The sequence below is a fragment of the Camelus bactrianus genome, chromosome 7 (genome assembly GCF_048773025.1).
Source record: "Camelus bactrianus isolate YW-2024 breed Bactrian camel chromosome 7, ASM4877302v1, whole genome shotgun sequence".
Classification (NCBI taxonomy): domain Eukaryota; kingdom Metazoa; phylum Chordata; class Mammalia; order Artiodactyla; family Camelidae; genus Camelus; species Camelus bactrianus.
In genome coordinates this window covers 31,922,631-31,941,284 of record NC_133545.1, presented here as the reverse complement: position 1 = coordinate 31,941,284, position 18,654 = coordinate 31,922,631, and the positions used below count along the sequence as shown (strand labels likewise).

General features: G+C 35.0%; 1 protein-coding gene across 1 annotated transcript in view; it reads left to right on the top strand.

Moving 5' to 3' along the window:
* The window catches only part of FOXP2 (forkhead box P2), a 1,129,496-nt gene that overhangs the window by 459,251 nt on the left and 651,591 nt on the right, over positions 1–18,654 (top strand). The gene's annotated exons all lie outside the window — the stretch shown is intronic.

The following is an 18,654-nucleotide window of genomic DNA, read 5'->3' as shown; positions in this document are numbered from 1 at the left end:
CTATAACTACATTCTGAAAACACATCTTGTGAAATTGCCTCTAGGATAATATTTTAACCAGTGAGTAAAGTGAGGTAAAAAGGACAATTTCAAATACATTCTAAAACCAGTTGTTGTGTACACATTTTAAAAAAGTGAAATTTGCAAGTATTTCTGCCTATTTGTCAAACGTACCAGAAAAATACCAAATTTCCATTTCTTTATGCTAAGACAATCATTGTACTTTGAAATTTATTGCTTTAATGTTAGTCTCAAATCCTTAACTCTTCCTCCTTAAAGCAAACCACTTTCATATAAAGAGTAGATCTTATTAAACTTCTGTATTTTATACGACTTCATATTTTGTGCCTTGGATGAAGCTGTTCAAAAGGAATGTCACCAAGGACTTTATCCTTGATAAAAAAAAAAAGGTTATTTGAATAGAAAAGTGAGCTGTATTCATGAACCAGTGGTTTAAAAATTATGATTAGATCAAAACAGATGCACTGTTTCTATGGGTTAATTAGTAAGACTAGTGCAGAGGACCTATGTGTGCTTATAAGGATTAGTTGCTATCAATAAGAAATTAGCTCAAACATATAGATTCAGAGTGCAGGATCATGAGCATATGGCAAAAGTACTAACGAAGGAACTGTCACTGAACTTCAGTACCCTAAAGACAAATACATAATTAACACAGAGAATGACTTGTTTTTTGAGTGTAATTCTGTTGCTACTAAATTCCCTTATGCCTCTTACGTTTACTCTTGAACATTATTTTCCTTATTATTATTATTATCATCTTTATTATTTGGTAATTATCTTTAAATCTGCATTTTTCCCAAAAGATTTTTTACCCTTGCTACATCTCCTGGAACATTATTTATATGTTTTCTACCCAAAGTTATTGATTTTCTAGCATTTGGCTTCTTAGGGAAGAAAAAAATATTTAAAGGGAAGGATGAAAAATATTTATGAGAACACATCCATCTGAAATAAGTACTTTGATGCACATTCTAATATTTATATTGGCCTAGGTTTATAATTACATTATCATTTCAGGAGCAATAGAACAGAGTGGTCTGCACATGAGAAAAGTATTTCCATTTGAAAGACCCGTGCTCTATTTAGAAATGGCTCCTGCATAACAAAGTACTGGAAATAGATTTTTAAATTAGATTATTTTAATAAATAAATGCAAATGATAATGTGCTTGGTGTTTGTAGCTAACATAAGAGCATGATTATAATTGCCAAGATGAATACTTCTTCAGCCACATTCTTGTACCTAATGACTATCATCTTCATAGGAAAACATTTGATATCAAAGCAGAAATCCTTTATTTCTTGAATACTTTCATGTCAAGATAAATTTCCTATTTAATGTCTTAATGGTACCTGTACCTTGAAGAACAGCTTTAGCATCAATTCTTTAAAACGTGTTCTCAAAGAAGGCTACTTCCTAGAAAATATGATCAGACAATATTGTGAAATGGATGCTACATTAACATAACTTTTAGCTGCATTTCACTTTCTGGGAAAAAAACAAAACAAAACAAAAACAACACTTCTAGCTGCAGAGGGATCATGAAAAAAAACAAAAGAAGAAGAATGTGTGGTGAAAATAGTCTTAATACTGTCCCCCACTCACTTAATTATTTAGATGTTTGATTACCAAAATCCTATGCTTTATAGTCTTTAGAATGTGAATATGAATGCTAAATCCAGTGTACAATAAAATCCCCAAAAGGAGAGCAAACATTTTGTGAGGACATAGTGACTCTTCATATGACCAAAGTTTATCGCCGGGTGCTTAGCTCACAAAGTGCTTACGGGGACGTCAAGGCTGAACTCAAACCTCACTGTGGAATCTGCTAGTAATTATCATGTTATATTCCTAATATAATAAGTAAAGTAGGGAATTTAAGCCTAACTTTTGTTCAGTCAAAGTGCCAATGGCAGAACAGCTGCATAGTCTTCAGCCTACTTTTCCAGTTAATCAATAGTTAAGTCCAGAAACACTGGAATATGAGTCGTTTCACTTTTTAGCAGGTATCTTTACCATTTGTCAAAGTTTTTCAGAAATAAAATTTATCAGTTTCTACACGTATCACTCAATCACGAACAATCTAGAAATTGACCACATTTTTTGAGTTGCTATTTTTGGTTTATTTGTTTGCATGCTTGTTCCGCCAACTATGCCCTACCCCTCAACACTCTACACACACATACAACACTTAGACTGCCAGGTAGCCACGCAGAAAAAAAAGCCCCAGTCTCAGAACCTTGTTTCCTAAGTTAGGCAATATTTTCAACTTTCCTAAAGATGTTTTCTTTCATCACTTTTTGATGAAAATACCATATGTCCCCGTGGCTTGCATAATAGAAAATGTAATCATATACATCTGGGCAAAGTGAAGGATGCCAAGGCTGACCCAGGAGCCAAATTATGTTACCTTAATCTTCCACACTTACTTCAGGAAAAAATATTAAAACTTAAAATAATAGGGTCTAGAAGCACTAAAATGGCTCAATTTCATAGAATTTGGAATAGTAGTTTAAAACCCTTTACTATATTTTTTTTAAAGCTACCAATTAAGCTGCTAAAGTTTGGAGGGTTTTTCCCTCAGTATCAAACTCCTCATAATTCAATTTCCATTTGAGCAGTCAAGAAATATATACAATTATGAGCCCAAAAGCCAGAGGTTGACTTGCAATTGGGCTGCCTCTCCTGTGGGCATTCCCACAGGTGAGCAGTAGCAAGGATTTCTATATTTAAAGATAGTCTTTGATTGCTCCAAGCAATTCTGAAGTGTCCAGCTGGTATACGACAATACCATATTGTAACTTTTGTTTCTCAAAAATATTATTTATATTGTTACTAAAATGGTATAAATTGATAGCTTTATGTTGTTTCACACTTTGACCAAAATATTTCTGGAGGAGAACAAATGCGAATTTCAAGAGAAGAAATAAAGACCTAAACCAAGCCCAAACTCAAATACACTTTGTTTTTTAGTTTCGTTTTGTTTTGCTATGTACCAAGTGTCAAGACTGTGCTATATATAGTGAATTGAAAGAATTATTTAAGATGTGGTCCTTGACCTCAAATAGCTGACAATCTTGTGAGGTAAGAAACTATATTTGCCTCCTGTAATGCATGATGGAGAAGAGGTTTAGACGGTGTTCTGTGTCAACACTGAGCAAAGCCAACTAGTCTTTCCTGGATATATAGAAAGCTTTCGTTAAGATACCTGCTTCCATATATAAAAGACTCCAATTTTAACTTTAAAAATGTTTCACAAAGCAGCCATTCATGCCACTGGAAGTCTGGAAAAAATTTGGCAACACGAAACAAAATAAAAAATCTGAATATATACACATTCAAATTCATTTCTTTGAAAACATTAGTCAACAAATTTTTACACAGAAACTATATGAATTCACCATTTTTTCCTTTCTTCTTTCCATTTCCCATCTACTTTCTTTTTTAGGTTGCCCCAACACTGTCCAGGGTCCTGTTCCCTCAATTCCTTTGCACTTGGTCTCAATCTCCTAAACAACAACAACAACAAAAAGGCAGAATTGTCCAGGGAGGAAATAGACAATACTGGCATTTGGGGTAGAGGGGCTACCTGAAAAGGTGGCTTTGGAGCAGACAGGAAGGCCCTGCAGGCCACATGTGGAGGTGTGAATTTTATTTACTCTGTAGGTGTTCCATTGAACACTTTAAGCAGGACATTGGCAAGATCAGATCTGTATTTCAGAAATATGATTGCAAAGCACAGGGGTAAAAGAATAATTTCATTAACATGAAAGAGAAATAATAAGTGTCAGGAGGGATATTATAGAAGAAATTTTGGCCTAAGAGTCTGTATTAGTTTGCTAGGGCTGCTGTAACAGAGGAATACAAACTGAGTGGCTTAAACAGCAGAAACTTATTATCTCAAAGTTCTGGAGGCTAGCGGTCTGGAATCAAGTTGTTGGCAGGGTCTGTTTCTTCTGAGGGCTCTGAAGATATGATTGAGGCCTCTGTCCTGGACTTGCAGATGTTGGATTTTGTTTTCACATAGTGTTTTCCCTGAATGATTGTCTGTATTCAAATTTCTGCTTCTTACAGATTCAGCAGTCATACAAATTAGGGCCCACCCTAACAACCTCATTTTAAACTTGACTACCTCTGAATATATCCAGTAAGGTTATATTCTGAGGTCCTGGGGCTTAGGACTTCAACATGTGTATTTTTGAGGGGACACAAACCAATCCAATCCACAACAAAGGCAAATAAATGGGGATTAAATAATTTGAAATCACACAGTTAGTCAGGATTAAAATCTAGATCTGTTAACTCCTAGTCTAGGGCTCTTTCTAGGATACTAGAAAGCACTCTGTTGCCAGCCAGCATTGTGGTTTCAATGAGGTAGCATCTAAATTGCTGATATTGCCCATAAGGAATCAGTTATTAGCAAAAAGGTTGACTAATGTCTTGAGAAATTTTCAAATTAGAGTACTGTTGTTAGAAACCATATTGATTTTTTAATAGAATTTAGAAAGTGGAGTTACTCTTTTTAAAGCAAACATCAGGAAGTAATTCAAAGTACAGCACCCGAGCCCTCACTCATGTAGTCTTACTCAGCATCATCCAGTGATACTTTCAAATAAATCCCAGGAGCACAGTTTGTGAAAAATTAAATGGGATAGTGTATTTTTATTGGTTAAAACTCCACTTCTCAATGTACAATATTTTTTTTGCTTTCATAATAATGTCATAATGCTTATGTCATAGTATCCAAACCAAGACAAGGACTAAGTGGTAGTCATATGGAGCCTAACCTTGGGAACCAGTCTCAAATTCGCTTTCCCTGATGCTGTAAGTCAGCTCACATGATGATTAATATAGGGTTCATATGGGCAGTGCTCAAGTGCTATAAACCATTCAACAGATAGTTAACCACCACAGATAATTCAAATGATTCATTATGCTAAATCACTGTAACCATTGAATGGAAATTTGCTTAACACTACTAAAAAGACTTCATTACCTGAAGAGGTAGAACAGTTTTATTAGTTGTCAAAATTGTTGTGTCAGAGCCATTTATTTATTTTTTGGTGAGAAAAAGTGTATAATATTTCTTAATAAGTATGAGGTTACACAAAGATGGCCCCCAAGGAACTTGGAAATGAGTAAAATGAACTTGTCCAATGGAGAAGTAAATTATAAAAGCAACAAGTAATGGATCAGAGAAGACATAAGCAATCACTGGAAAGAAATAGGATGGCCATAGGCCATACATTTGGGTTTGACTCTAATCCAATTATACACACATGCATGCACACACACACACTTGCACACACATTCAAAAGGACTACGTCTATCAGAAAAGCAATTGGTCAGCATAAAAGTGAAAACAGTCATAGAAGCAACTGTTGGCAGTGCCCATTCAAACACTCTGTTAGGTAGAGAAAGACTTGGCCCTCAGCCATGAGGTATTTGCAGTCCATATGGCATGTCTGTCCCTCCAGTGGAGTTGGATGGAGCTGATGATAATTGGTGGACTTTACTGATTTCTAGCGCTATTGGCAAACCGTTTTATGTTGCGGGAGAGGTGTGTTAAGCCACCTTAGAATGAGGCAATTCCATAATTATATTGTTTAACTCCTTTTATTCAGGTTCTACTCTTAAATAGCACCTGTCTGATTATGATTTCATTTCTCTATGCTGCTTGTCTATAGAGACAGAATATGCTAGTCAAGCCAATAGAGTACTCTAGTTCTATCTGATTGCTCTTGTTCTAATTGCAAATTAATTCATTGACATTCTGGTATCTGTCCCTCAGTTATTGTGCATGCCATTTATCCTAAGGAGTTTTCTTAAGGCTATCTTCAGGGTAGTGTTATGGCCTTCAAGAGAATGGACAGTCTAATCTGTACTTTATCTGATTCTGTCTGGCTCCAGGAGGCCTTCCTTTAGATAACATTATTATTTTCTTATTTATTTCCACATTAAACAGTAAGAAAATATTTTCCCCAGTATGTTTCTATGAAATTTTTCTCTTCCTCTATTCTTAAACATGTCAAGTTGGCCTAGAGTCAACTGTATGCATCCTCTAATTTGGGAGGGTTGGGGTTTGGCGGGGGGTAATTAGGTTTATTTGTTTACTTATTTTTAGAGAAGGTACCTCTGATTGAACCCAGGACCTCGTGCATGCTAAGCATATGCTCTACCACTTGAGCTATACCCTCCCCAACTGTATGCATCCTTTAAGTCAAAAATTATTCTCTAAAACACACATACATACAAACTGTTACTTTTAAGAGCTTAAAGATTTCACTCAATTAACACTGAGTTTCACTGTAGAACTAATATTGTACCTTATGAGAAATACAATTTTCATTCCATTCGTATTCTTAAAATGCTTCAAATGGATATGTCTTTGAGTGTTAAGTATTTTAGCCTTCTGAAGGCTTGTTATTTAACATTAATGCTTCATCAAGAACTGACTTCTTTATAGCCTAGTTTTAGAATTCCATCAATAAGTACAAAGCTTCACAATAGGTCCTTGAACCTCCATTCTCAATAATAAGTAACATTTATCTCTTTGTTTTATATACGTTATATGGAATTAGAGTCCCCTCTAGAGACATTAGATTAGGAATTATAAAACCAATGTGGCATGCAGTCATTGTCCTGATATTTTCAAACCATCAACAAAGAATGGAAAAAGGGGCAGCTGGGCCCTGACCTACCATGTGGGACCATTTTATGCAGCAGGGTATCTCTCTAAGAGTCACTAACTAGACTGCCTGTGTAAAGTTAGATAAGGGGTAAGCTTAATGTTGAGAAAATCTATAAATAATTATGCAGTTCGCCAAGCAAAGTAACACTGCACCCTGCGGGGTCTGAATCAGATGACTCAGTATGTGAAGAAAAATATTTGTATTTAACTGGAATTTAATTTAGTTTCACATCCTCACTATAGGTTAATCTTCCCTAAAAGTAGGTCACTAAATTGGTGGTGTTTTGAAGTGTTAATTTCTTTTGCCACGTCTGTCAGACCTGTAGACCAAATTTTGTAGTTTATAATGTAAATCTACACTGATCCAGACTAATTTGAGGGGTTAATTCCAAGGTGATCAACGAAATAGCTAAAATGAAGACTACTGCCTAACTGTTAACAAGAGGACTTCAAGTGAAGGTCCTTCAAAATCTAATTTAATGAGAAGGGATTCGTTTGTAATTAATTCCATCATTTTTAAATAGGTACTAATAAGTGTCTCTAAATAAATATTTTCTTAAATTAAATATACATGTCTAACTTTTTAATTTATTTCTTTAAAAAGTTCCTTATAGATATTGTCCAGGAAATCTCCAGATCAACCCATACCCGATTTTCATAACTGATGAATGACTCTGAAAGGCAAAGTGGGTGGTGGGCATTTGTATTTTGTCTCCTTACAAGCAGGGATTGTAATGCAGAATCAACCAGAGTTTCCTTCACCTTTGAAAGGAACATTAATTTTTGCATCCATTGGAAGAGAAACCCACACTATTGTTTTTACTGTTACCTTGTAAATTTCCCCCCACCACTCCTAGTAGTGTCTAATTATAAAGCCAGGTAATGCTATGGTAAATTCTGCTGTTTAGTAGAGATGTTTCTAATCCAAATGACAAATGTCCTCTGAAACACTTGAGTTCTTAAATTAACCTGATAACTCATGCTTCATAAGAGCCAGTAAATATCTCTGTTCATTTTGGCAATCCAAGGAGATTTTTTATAAACTGGAAAAGGTTAAGAGATGCAGCTCCAGTTCCTGGGACAGCATTTGACATACAATGACCTTACCCAAGGAAAAGGTATTCTCCCCTAGAATCTCAAGGCAAATACATGTCTCATTCTGTATCATTAGGTTGTGTGTATACATTACAGAAAAGGGTGTTAGGGAGAGAGAACTCGTGTTTATTGAACAGCTATTATATAGCCAGCAAGTGATAGGAACTTTATACAGACAGGCTCACTTCATACTCACAAAGATCCTGCAAGGTAGATAGTATCAACTTATCAAATTCATTCAACAAATAAAGAAATATAGTTGATAACACTGTACTGTATCACTGACGTTTGCTTAAAGAGTAAAGCTTAAATATTCTAACCAAAAAAAAGAAGTAAATATGTGAGGTGATTGATGTGTTAATTAACTAGATGGGGGAAATCCCTTCGCAATGTGTACATATATCAAATCACCACAATGTATACCTTAAGTATCTTACAATTCTGTTTGTTAGCTATACCTCAGTAAAGCTGAAATGAAAAAAAGGAAAAACCCAGAGGAAAAATCAACTTGGCTTTAGGAGAAGAGAGATTTGAGCCATATGCGTTTCAATATGCAGACTCCGGCACAGTGGGCATTAACCAGTTATAGTTGGAATCGTTCAAAACCTTCTATTTTCAAGAGTTAGCATGCCTTTTAGTTAAGAGACCAAAGGGAAAGAAAGGAAGTTATATGGGACTAGTTGAGATCATAGCTATCCCTTCACAATTTTTTCAGGGAAAATTTTGTGTTGGGTTCTGTTTTGAATCACCACAGTTTGCTGTATCTTATGTGGATAAGATGTGTTGTGTCCCATGTGCATCAATGAGAAGATACACTACTTTGAAATGAAAATGTGAAGCTCAGACTATTTTGCTTTCTGTTCATCATAAACAGTATGATTACAGGTATGCTTGGTACTAAGTTGTGGAGTATGTGTGCCAGTGTGTGTGTCAATCCAAGGAAAACTCTAAAAGCCATTTTGCCTATATTATTAATGAATACACTTAAGACCACTCAAGCAGCATAGTTTCTTACTCACAGATCTGGCAGTGAAATAGACTGGAACCACAAGAAAGTCAAGTCAGTCATCATGGGATTAACATCCACAGAGTTACCGGGCCTAATACTGATTTTAAAATAGTCAAATTTACATCTCAAGTTATAACATGAATGCTTTTATTATGTTTTTTGAAAAGGCTTTTCACTTATCAGATACTTCTTCCTTTTCAACACGCCGATATTCAGGTACAGGTTAAATTGTTTACCTGTCACTTCACCTCTGAGGTGATATAGTTAGGCCATGGAAAAGTGCTATGAATAATTATACTGCACATGGCTGTATGTAAACCCAATTGCCCACTCCCTGGTCATACCCAAGCCCCAGGCCTTCACTATTTCAGAAAAAGTCTTTGCTGTGACTCTCAGGTAAAAGTGATTTTATTCCCCTTGCTGGAAAAGAAACTTCATTGCCCCTATAGATAAGGAGATTCTCTGTGGACTTAAATGTTACCTTTTAATTTTCAGCCTCCCCAAGTTCTCTATCTCTACTCTGTCTCACTTATTATACATGGCATTCTTATTTTATATCATATTATTCCACCAAAGCAATTACTTACTTTTCAGAGTCCTACCAGCAAAACATTGTGACTTGGATGAATTCCTCTAAAACCTGCGAGAGGTGAAAAATATTTCTAACGGTAACTCAAACTCTAGACGCAAAAAAAAAAAAAATTGATAAATTTGACTACATAAAAATAAAATTTTATTTGGTATACTAAGACCACACAAACACACACGCAACCATCGCAGCAGAGTCAAAAGACAAATGACAAACTAGTCAAAAATATGTGCAATTTGTATCATAAAGAATGAGTATCCTTAATATATAAATGGCTTCTAAAAATAGAGAAGAAAACAATTAGTGATACAATAGAATAATGGACAAGAGATATGACTTGCAAGATCACAGGAAAAGAAATAAATGCATGTGGCTCTCAAATACATGAAAAGAAGCTTCATATCACACGTAAGATAAATTAAAATCCATTGAGGTAGTTTCTTACCTAATAGACTGGCAAAATTCAAAATTTTGTTATTATCTACTAGTGATACAAAATTTAGACTCTAAAGGACAAAAAAACTTACCTTCATAACTTACAGGGAAAAAAAGAGCAAGAGATAAAAATGAAATCTTTTTTAAGAAATTTAAGATATACATCAGTCAGTTGCAAAATTTGAACCTTATTTGGATTTCAATTCGAAAAACAGTTAAAAACACAAGACAATCAGGAAAATTTGAACACTAACTAAATGATTATGAAAATAAATTATTGGTATAAATTTATGTGTGATAGTGATATTGTGGGTTTTTTTTTTTAACTAAGTCCTTATATTTTGAAGAAAGACACTGAAATATTTATGGATAAAATGATGTGATGTTTGGCATTTGCTTCAAAATAAGCCTGGGCAAAGGATGAGGTGATATTTATAAAACGAAATTGACCATAGTTGATTATTATTTAAGTTAAGTGATAACTTCATTGTATTAATCTCTACTTTTTATGTTACTGAAATTTTCCATAATAAAATTTCTAAAAGAGCATCAAATATATGTTAAAAATATAGTTGATAGTCTGAAGCACATCTTACCATAGTGTATGTAAAATATTTTAAATTGTGATATGAAAGGCAATGTCTGTACCAAACTCTGAAGGTCTGAAGTCAAACATGAGGTTTATTTTTTCAGGATTGCATAATAAACAATTTCTAGCTCAAGATCAGACCTTTGTTCTTTCATGTCCCTTAGCCATTTCCCATCACTTGGACACTCTCCCTAAGTCCTCTTTTCTTGTCTTCCTCTTTACTCTTCTTTCTTCTTCTTTGTTTACTTTACTTTGAGCCCCCCAAACTCTTCTCTCAGGAAACTAAAGAATTTTTAATGCACAATAACCTTCTTCTTTTTTTCTCCTTACTAATTGACGGGCTGCCCTGAGAACCATCTTTCCACATGCAAAGTGATCATGAACTTGTTCCTTTTGAGGAACTCTCCCCTCAAAATTGAATCAGCCCTCTGTGCTATAAATCCATTGCTTTATGTATTAAATAGCTGTGTATTCTCAACATCTTAGTCTTTTGATATAGTCATTGACTTGTACCATTCATATACCAGAAAATCAGTTTGTTAGGGATGATTGTATCACTTCTACTTAAATTTTTAAATTTATATTCATTTTGTTCGCTATTAAGAAAAAATATATGATATACATAAATATATATTATATATAAGAAAACTATATATCATCCAAGTAACAATTATCCTTAAGTAGTTTTGAATTAAAATCATCACATAGCATATAATAAAGTCCTCATCTCTTATGCTTTAATTTTTTAAAAATCACTATAAATTATTTCCACTATCTGTTTTCTCAATCTTCTCCCAAATTCTTTTTTGAGACATTACAACTATACAAGTTTCAACCTACTAGAAGATTTTTATTTGGCTTTTTAGCTAACTTTACCTGTAGCAGTTTTTTTGTAGTGTGCAGAATTATTCGTAAGTGCCATATCAAAAGTCATTCCTTATTATTTCAAAAACATGTATTGAGTTCCAGACAATATGTTAGTTCCTGACAATACCAAGTTATCACTTTGTTCCCCTGTATCCCTAAGGATCTCCTGGCAGAGTCCAGTCTCTTTCCAAGGGTGCACGGCTATAAAATGCAACTCCAGCTTCCCCCACAGGTTCTAGTTTGGACCAAGAAGATGCTGTTGATTCTTTTCTATGTTTATTTCGTGCATGAAACCCTTGCCTCTTCTGGAATTCACATATCTCAGAGTTGTACACCATTTATTCCTGGGGAGCTGTTCACTTATTTTAAGCTTCTTAGACAATCATTTCTATATTATTTCTGGAAAAAAAGTAAAATGTGTTTAAGGAAAGATCCTCGAACACAAATACAAATTTCTACCCTAAACTATTTCTTAGTTTAAATGCAGGAGAATGACATTCTTGGAAAGGCTAATTGTAGATAGGACAGTCGTTTTTAGAAGAAGCTAGAAACAGTATTATAACTTTCCAGAATGACCAACAGTGACTTTGCTTCAGTGACGTCATGTGTCCAATATAAGTTAGCCTCACCTGATAAGTCTTGAAATACATTTTTGCTGTAGTACAAGGAAATTTGTTTTCACCATATGCACCTTAGTTGATTAGTTAATAAATTCACTACTATAATTGAATGTGAAATAGGAAAACAAGCCTAATTCCTCTTTCCTAGAAGCAAGTTCTTTTTGAGAAATGGCACACCATTTAGCTGGTTAGTTTGGAAAGGACTCAATAACTTTTTATTTGAGCCCTCCCAAATACAATAGCAACATTATTCCCCATGGTTTTGGTTCTTTCCTAGTTCCTCTTACTCTGAAATTTCTGACTTAATGCAAAAGCTCATGTCACACATTTTAGTCCTGAGGGAAATTACTGTGACCTGTTTTTTTACTTTCTTCAGGGAGTTTATTTTTCTCCACTTCCCCCTCCCCCAATTGTTGGCTATTTCTTACCAGCTACACTCCTCTAAATCATCCTCCTGGCAGGGCATGCCAGCTGTCTACTGAGGATGCATCTAATCTTGGCCCTTGTCATTTCGCCTTTTTAAAATGGTCCCAGTTTAAAGTGTTGTGTAATAAAAATAAATAGGTTTGCCTCCCTGAGTGCTATGACTCACCCTCATTAAAGCCACTGCTGCCTTAAATGACACTGATTTTATCATTCTCTTCAGAGTAGAAAAGCTAACACATGTGTACTTTCCAGAATCAGGGACAGAAGATTCTTGTATTTTAGTAAATCCATATTTAAGGACCACATGCTATATGCACACATCAGGATAGTGTGACCAAGCTGCATTAAAAAAAAAAAATCCACCAACGATTTCATCCCAGCATATTTAGATTTAATATCAACAATCTGAAATCCACAAATCTTTCAAGAGTTGGTATTTCAGGAATTCCTTCAGCTCCGCATTCTTGGCATTTACAACCCTGAACAGAATCTATATTTTAGTTGCTTTTGCTTTTCCGTGGTCAAGTTCTCCTTCTACCCCACCTGCATGCCTCTCATAGCTCCTGATATTTCTTTGAGAAAAAGTCCTAGGTGCCTGATATACTTCTGCATTCCCCCCCCTCTTATGTCCAGGTTTCTGTAAATAGTGTATAAGTTATACTTCAGTTCTTTTACATTATAAATCATTAACACCAACTGGCAAATATTAAATAACTACCTCTGTTGGTTTGTTCAGGACATGTCTGAGTAACTTATTTTGTACAGGAATGAACATGAATCTGAGGGAGGAAGGGTTTATTAGAAATTTGATTTTGATCACTTGTTTTATGCTTTCCTATGATATGTTATACGGTTTATCCTAACACATTTTCAAGTACATTATCTATATATTATATAAGGATAAGTTAAAAAAAAATCCCTGCCTAGTACTGACAAAAGTTATCACTAATTAAGACAGAGGTGGCACTTTTTTGGGAAAAAAACAGGTTTTTAAAAATGTATCATAAGCAAAATCAACTTATTAGTAGTTTTCCCCTAGGATTCAAGTAAATGCTCCCACTTTAAAACTGAGTCTTTGGGCCAGTGCTGTATGGGCAAATCATTCGTTTCAGCATATGCAGTAATCCCAGACTGTCATCTGCCAGTTGTCACACGTCAGGCCATTTGATATTGACAGTCCTTCCAAAAGGGGAGCAGAAGGCTGATTGACAGTTTGCATCAATGGCCAAGTCCGCGCACTTAGAGGGCAAAATTATAGGGCTTTAAATATGTACACCAGAGAGCAGATAAAATAAATAAAGGAAATTCTAAATTATAGCTTTACATGTTAAAGATCAGGATTCTTTAATAGAATGGTCCCTCTGTGGGTCCGTTTATTTGGCTCTTAAAAGTACGATTTCTTTAAAATAGGAAGTTAAAACAAAATTCAAGGTGACCATTAGCATGTATTTTGCATAAAAATAGTTCTCTCACCAGGAAGAGAATTGGTTAAGGCTCTAGCGTAGTTTCTCAAACTGGTTTCCCAGGATCTCTGGAAAGCTTGGAAGGGGTCAGGGCACACAATTTTAGGGTTAAAATTTTCACAGTAATGTTTCGAATTTGTGTCTTCATTTTGATGATGGCCTCTTTAAAAATTACCAATATAGAAGTTCTCTTTTGTGGTATACATTTTAAATAAAAAAGACATTTTTATAGGTTTGGAGGTCTTCAAGTAGCTTATTTTCTTGCCTTTTTAAAAAAAGGGGGTTTATACATGACTCAGGTTTGATACATGCTTTACTAAAGAAAATAAATTGGTTCCTACTATGTCACAGAGCAGCAGAAACTTAAGAGAGAATAAAGACACGATAGAAGCTATCAAAGAAAAATCACACTGGAGAGAGTTAAACAGGCAAGGATGGCTTTATTCAAGACTATTGTAACAAAGGTTATGACTATTGCAATAAGGGAGAGAGACTGAACTCAACTCGGGTGAAATGAAAGCTGGGCAAGTTTTTAAGCACTGAGGCGACCTAAAGAGAGTAGGTGCTAGAGAACGTACGGCAGTTGGTCAGTGTGTTAGGCCATCTGTGTATGCTAATTGGTTCTAATTAAATTAAGGTTCCTACCTCTCACTGAGACTGAGAGATAGGAGCTCAGTCTTCCTTGAGGAGTACATTTTAAAGGGATTGCTCACAGTTCCTTGAGAAAAACATTATTGAGCTGTAAGACTGGCGAGGCAAGATTTACATCTCAAAGTGGCAGAAAAAGAATTTACAATTGCAAGGTTGCTAAAGTAAGTGCTCTAAGAAAAGGGAAGTCTGGGGCTTAGAGACAGAAATCTATCAGTTAGTCGAGTGGAGGGGGACATTAAGACCATCTTTGCTACCATCTTTCAGAGGAAGAGAAGACAGAAAATGGCAACATCACAGGGGACAAATACAAGTTATGGATTAACTGAAGACAGTACATTTCCAGAGGTCCAGAAATGATTTATTTGATCTATCTTTACTAAATAGGCACTTGAAAACGTGTTTGAATAAAGGAAGAAAAGAATGAATGTATGAATGAATGAATGTGCCCTAGAAGTATATGGCACCATTTTCCAGAATTCATCCTGAAGGGTTTCTTGCCTCTCTCTTTCCCTTCAATGAACTGTGCATAAAATGAGACAATACTCATGTTCTAGATGCTAAATGAACTAAAATTAATTTTTGTTTTTATCTTTAGTTCATTAAATTTCTGTAAAAGTTGTTTTAAAATTTTACAACTGTGAGCAACGGCTGAGCAGGAAAACATAGATTCTGAAATATGCAAAGTAAAGATCTTTTCCTTAGAAATATGATACCCCAACCAGAATGCAACCTCTTGTGATAGTGAATTTGTTACAGGAGAGTTACAAAATGTCCTTCTGCCAATTTCATGAAAGGTTCTAGATTGATAAAATCCACTGAATGCATTTTCTACGAGCAAATATTATTAAGCTTGCTTTAGTCCTGCTGTATCCAAAGCACTGAAATGAATAATATGGTTTCTGCCCTTTAGCATTGACAGTATAGTGGGGAAAGAGACAAATAAACAAGAGATTGTCACTAATGTGGCAGAAGAGAACATAGAGGAATACACATCCCTCTGGTTCAATACCTGCAGAGACTACAGCTTACCATGCCATTCATTCATTCAAAATGTATTTATTGAGCACTGTATGTAAGACATACTTGTAGGTCCTGGGATTTAGCAGTGAACAAAACACACTGTTATAGTGAGTGGAACAGACAGTGAACAACCAAATATATAACGTAAAGTCAGGATAATGATAAATGCAATGGAGAAATTAAAAAGCCTGGAAGGAAGAAAGAGAGTAACAGGAAACTCTATTTTAGATAGAGTGTTTAGGAAAGACTTTTCAAGGAGACAAATTTTGAGCAGATGTTAGAATGAAGTAAGGAAGCAAATCATGCCAGTATATGAAAAAGAGCATTTCAGGCTGTGATAATAGCAAGTGCAAAGGTCCTGGGGCAGGAGCATATTTAGCATATGTCAAAACATCAAGAAGGGCCAGTGTAACCAGAACAAAGAGAGCAACAAGAAGACTGAAGGAAATAAACTAGGAAAATGAGCCAATGGACAGATTATATAAAATCTTATTAAAAAAAATGGTAAGGACTCAGGGCTTTATTCTGAGCATGATGGGTACCCATGGAAGATTTTGAACAAGAAATTAACATGATTCAGTTTTATTGGAGTTGCTCAAGACTTGGGTGAAGCTGGTGGGCTAGATAAGGAAAGATTTCTAAAGACAGAGAAGTCTTAATTTCTTCTGGAAAGACACATAAGAGCTAGCCAAGTGAATAAGCTCAGCTGGGTTTCTGGGAATAGGGGATGGGGTAGAAAAATGTGGCAGGCAGAGGGAGCAGCACGCATAAAGTCTGAGGGCAGGAGCCATGGCAGTGCCTTGACTGCGCTGTTTATCCAGTATGTAGCACTAGAGGCACAGTGTCAAGCGTCTGTGATATTTCAAAGATTGGCTAAAATGTTTGAGGTAAAGAAAACCTTTTTTTTTTTTTTTTGGTTCTTAAATAGAAAAGGGGAGGCATTTTTAAATCAAAACAACCAATAACTATATTAAAATATAGTAAAAACTTAAATGTAGACTCCTCAAAAGTAAGAACTTAACCTGTTTTGTTCCGTAAAGAATTTCAGTACCTACAACAGAGACTGGCCTGTGTTAGCCATCTAATAATTATTGAATGAATTAATAAATTTAACTCAGTTTTATAAAATGTGGCATTACGTCAACCAGTCAACTGCAGCTCTGCTCACATCTTTACTGTTATTTGTAAGCTATTTTTCACATGGAACGTCGGTTTACTGTAACATGTCCAATAAGACATAAATCTCCGAAAGGAATTATTCCTAGGGCCTCTGAGAGTCTTTAAAAGAGTCTGTATCCTAGAAACCAGCAGGTAGTTAGAGAGTGTGGCACGAATGGGTGGAACAGTAACAAATGAATCTGCAGGAGACAGGCTGTGGAAGGCTTTGCAATGTCGTAATGAGAAGCATCAGATTCCATCCTGGAGGGAATACAGAGCCATTAAAAAGTATTAGGAATGGAGTCAGAGTCACATGTTAAAAGGGGCACTCTTGTTTTCACCTTGACAATGGATTAGATTGAGATAAGACAGCAGTAATTATCAGGAGACAAGGTAAGAAGATGGTTGTCCCAATCTGAGGGTAAAATGAAGATGGATTGATCCATAAGGTCATGCCCATGGGAATAATGAGAAAGGAATTGACTTAAGTCTATTAAGGAGATGATATTAGTAGGAATTGGTAGCTAATTAGTTGTAGAAGTAGAAAGAGGGAAGCATTATGAATGACTCTCTGGATTGTAGTTGAGTCACTAGATGGATGGTACTGTCTGTCTCACAGAGGAGGAGTAATGGAGGAAATGTTTATTGAATTAATCAATTGATTGATTAATAAAAAGTTTCTAATTCATTTCCAAAATTAACCACCAATTGGGCCTTGTGTAAATTATTTTAATCTCATTTCCCTCATCTGCTAAACAAGGGCAATTGCATCTACTCAGCCTGCCTCACAGAGCTGGCTTGAAGAACAAATGTAATATTGTATTTTCTAATTTTGAAAATATTTAACATTTTATACATACAAAATATTACTTGTTATAAAGCATGATTTTTCAAGTGGACCTTCTTGAACCCACTATAAATACATTTTTTAAAGGATATTACAAATGCTGTTGAATCAGTATGCTTCTCTCCATCTCATCCTCAGCCATTATCACTATCATGAATTTTATGCTTAACATTTTCTCACTTAAAAAATAGTTTTATTTATATGTGCATATATCCTCAAACAAGATATAATAAAGTTTTTCTTGTTTTTGAGTTTCATTCAGCTGATAGCGTCCAGTCTTAACACACCTTGCTTTTTAGTCAATATTATGTTTCCATTATTGTTATAGAATTGTGTATAAGAGCAAAAAAAAATACAAAATAAAACTAGAAACAACACAAATATCTCCCCACAAAATGACAACTAAAGCATGATATAGTCTCCCAAAGGAATATTAAATAGCAGGAAAAATTACAGTTGAGTATAGCAATAGAGAATATGAATTATTACCAACTTTGAAAAACTGCAAGAAGGCATGAACATATAATAAATAATACTTTTATGAATTCTATGTAGTTAAAAATAAAATAAAAGTTTACTAAGAACAGACTTTCTATGAAGACAGTGCTTAGTAAGATTTTAATATTTATGAACGAGGAAGGAGATTGTCCAGTGAGAAGAGTCCTGACGCTTTCCTCCTGAGGTTTTCCTTTTGCCTTTGTGTAATCCCACTGAGCACTGCTCACTTCCCACCACCATTAGCTGCCAGGGGTGCTGCTTTCCTTTTCTAAAGCCTATGCATGGATTAAGAATTTCTGGATATAGTAGGGTTCAGGAGCTAGCTGAGCTGTTTATTTTGTCCCTCTCAAGGACAAAGGCCAATTTCATTAAAATTAAAACATTACCTGGCTCAAATCTTGGGAGATTTAGTGTTTTATTTCAATAAGGGAAGCTGCTCTATTTCCTTGAGGTACTTTTTTTTAAACATTTATAATTTTCATATGCCCTAAATTAGATCCAGAGCTGTAGAACTTATTGTTTAAGCTCTATAAATAGATGTTAAGTGTTGTAGTGCTAGATAATAAATCCTATGAAATCAAGTTATTAAAAATATTCATGTCTACAGCTAAGAAATATTCTGTTTGATTTACATATTTCCTTCCCATATCCTCAGTATTTAAGAAGGACAAC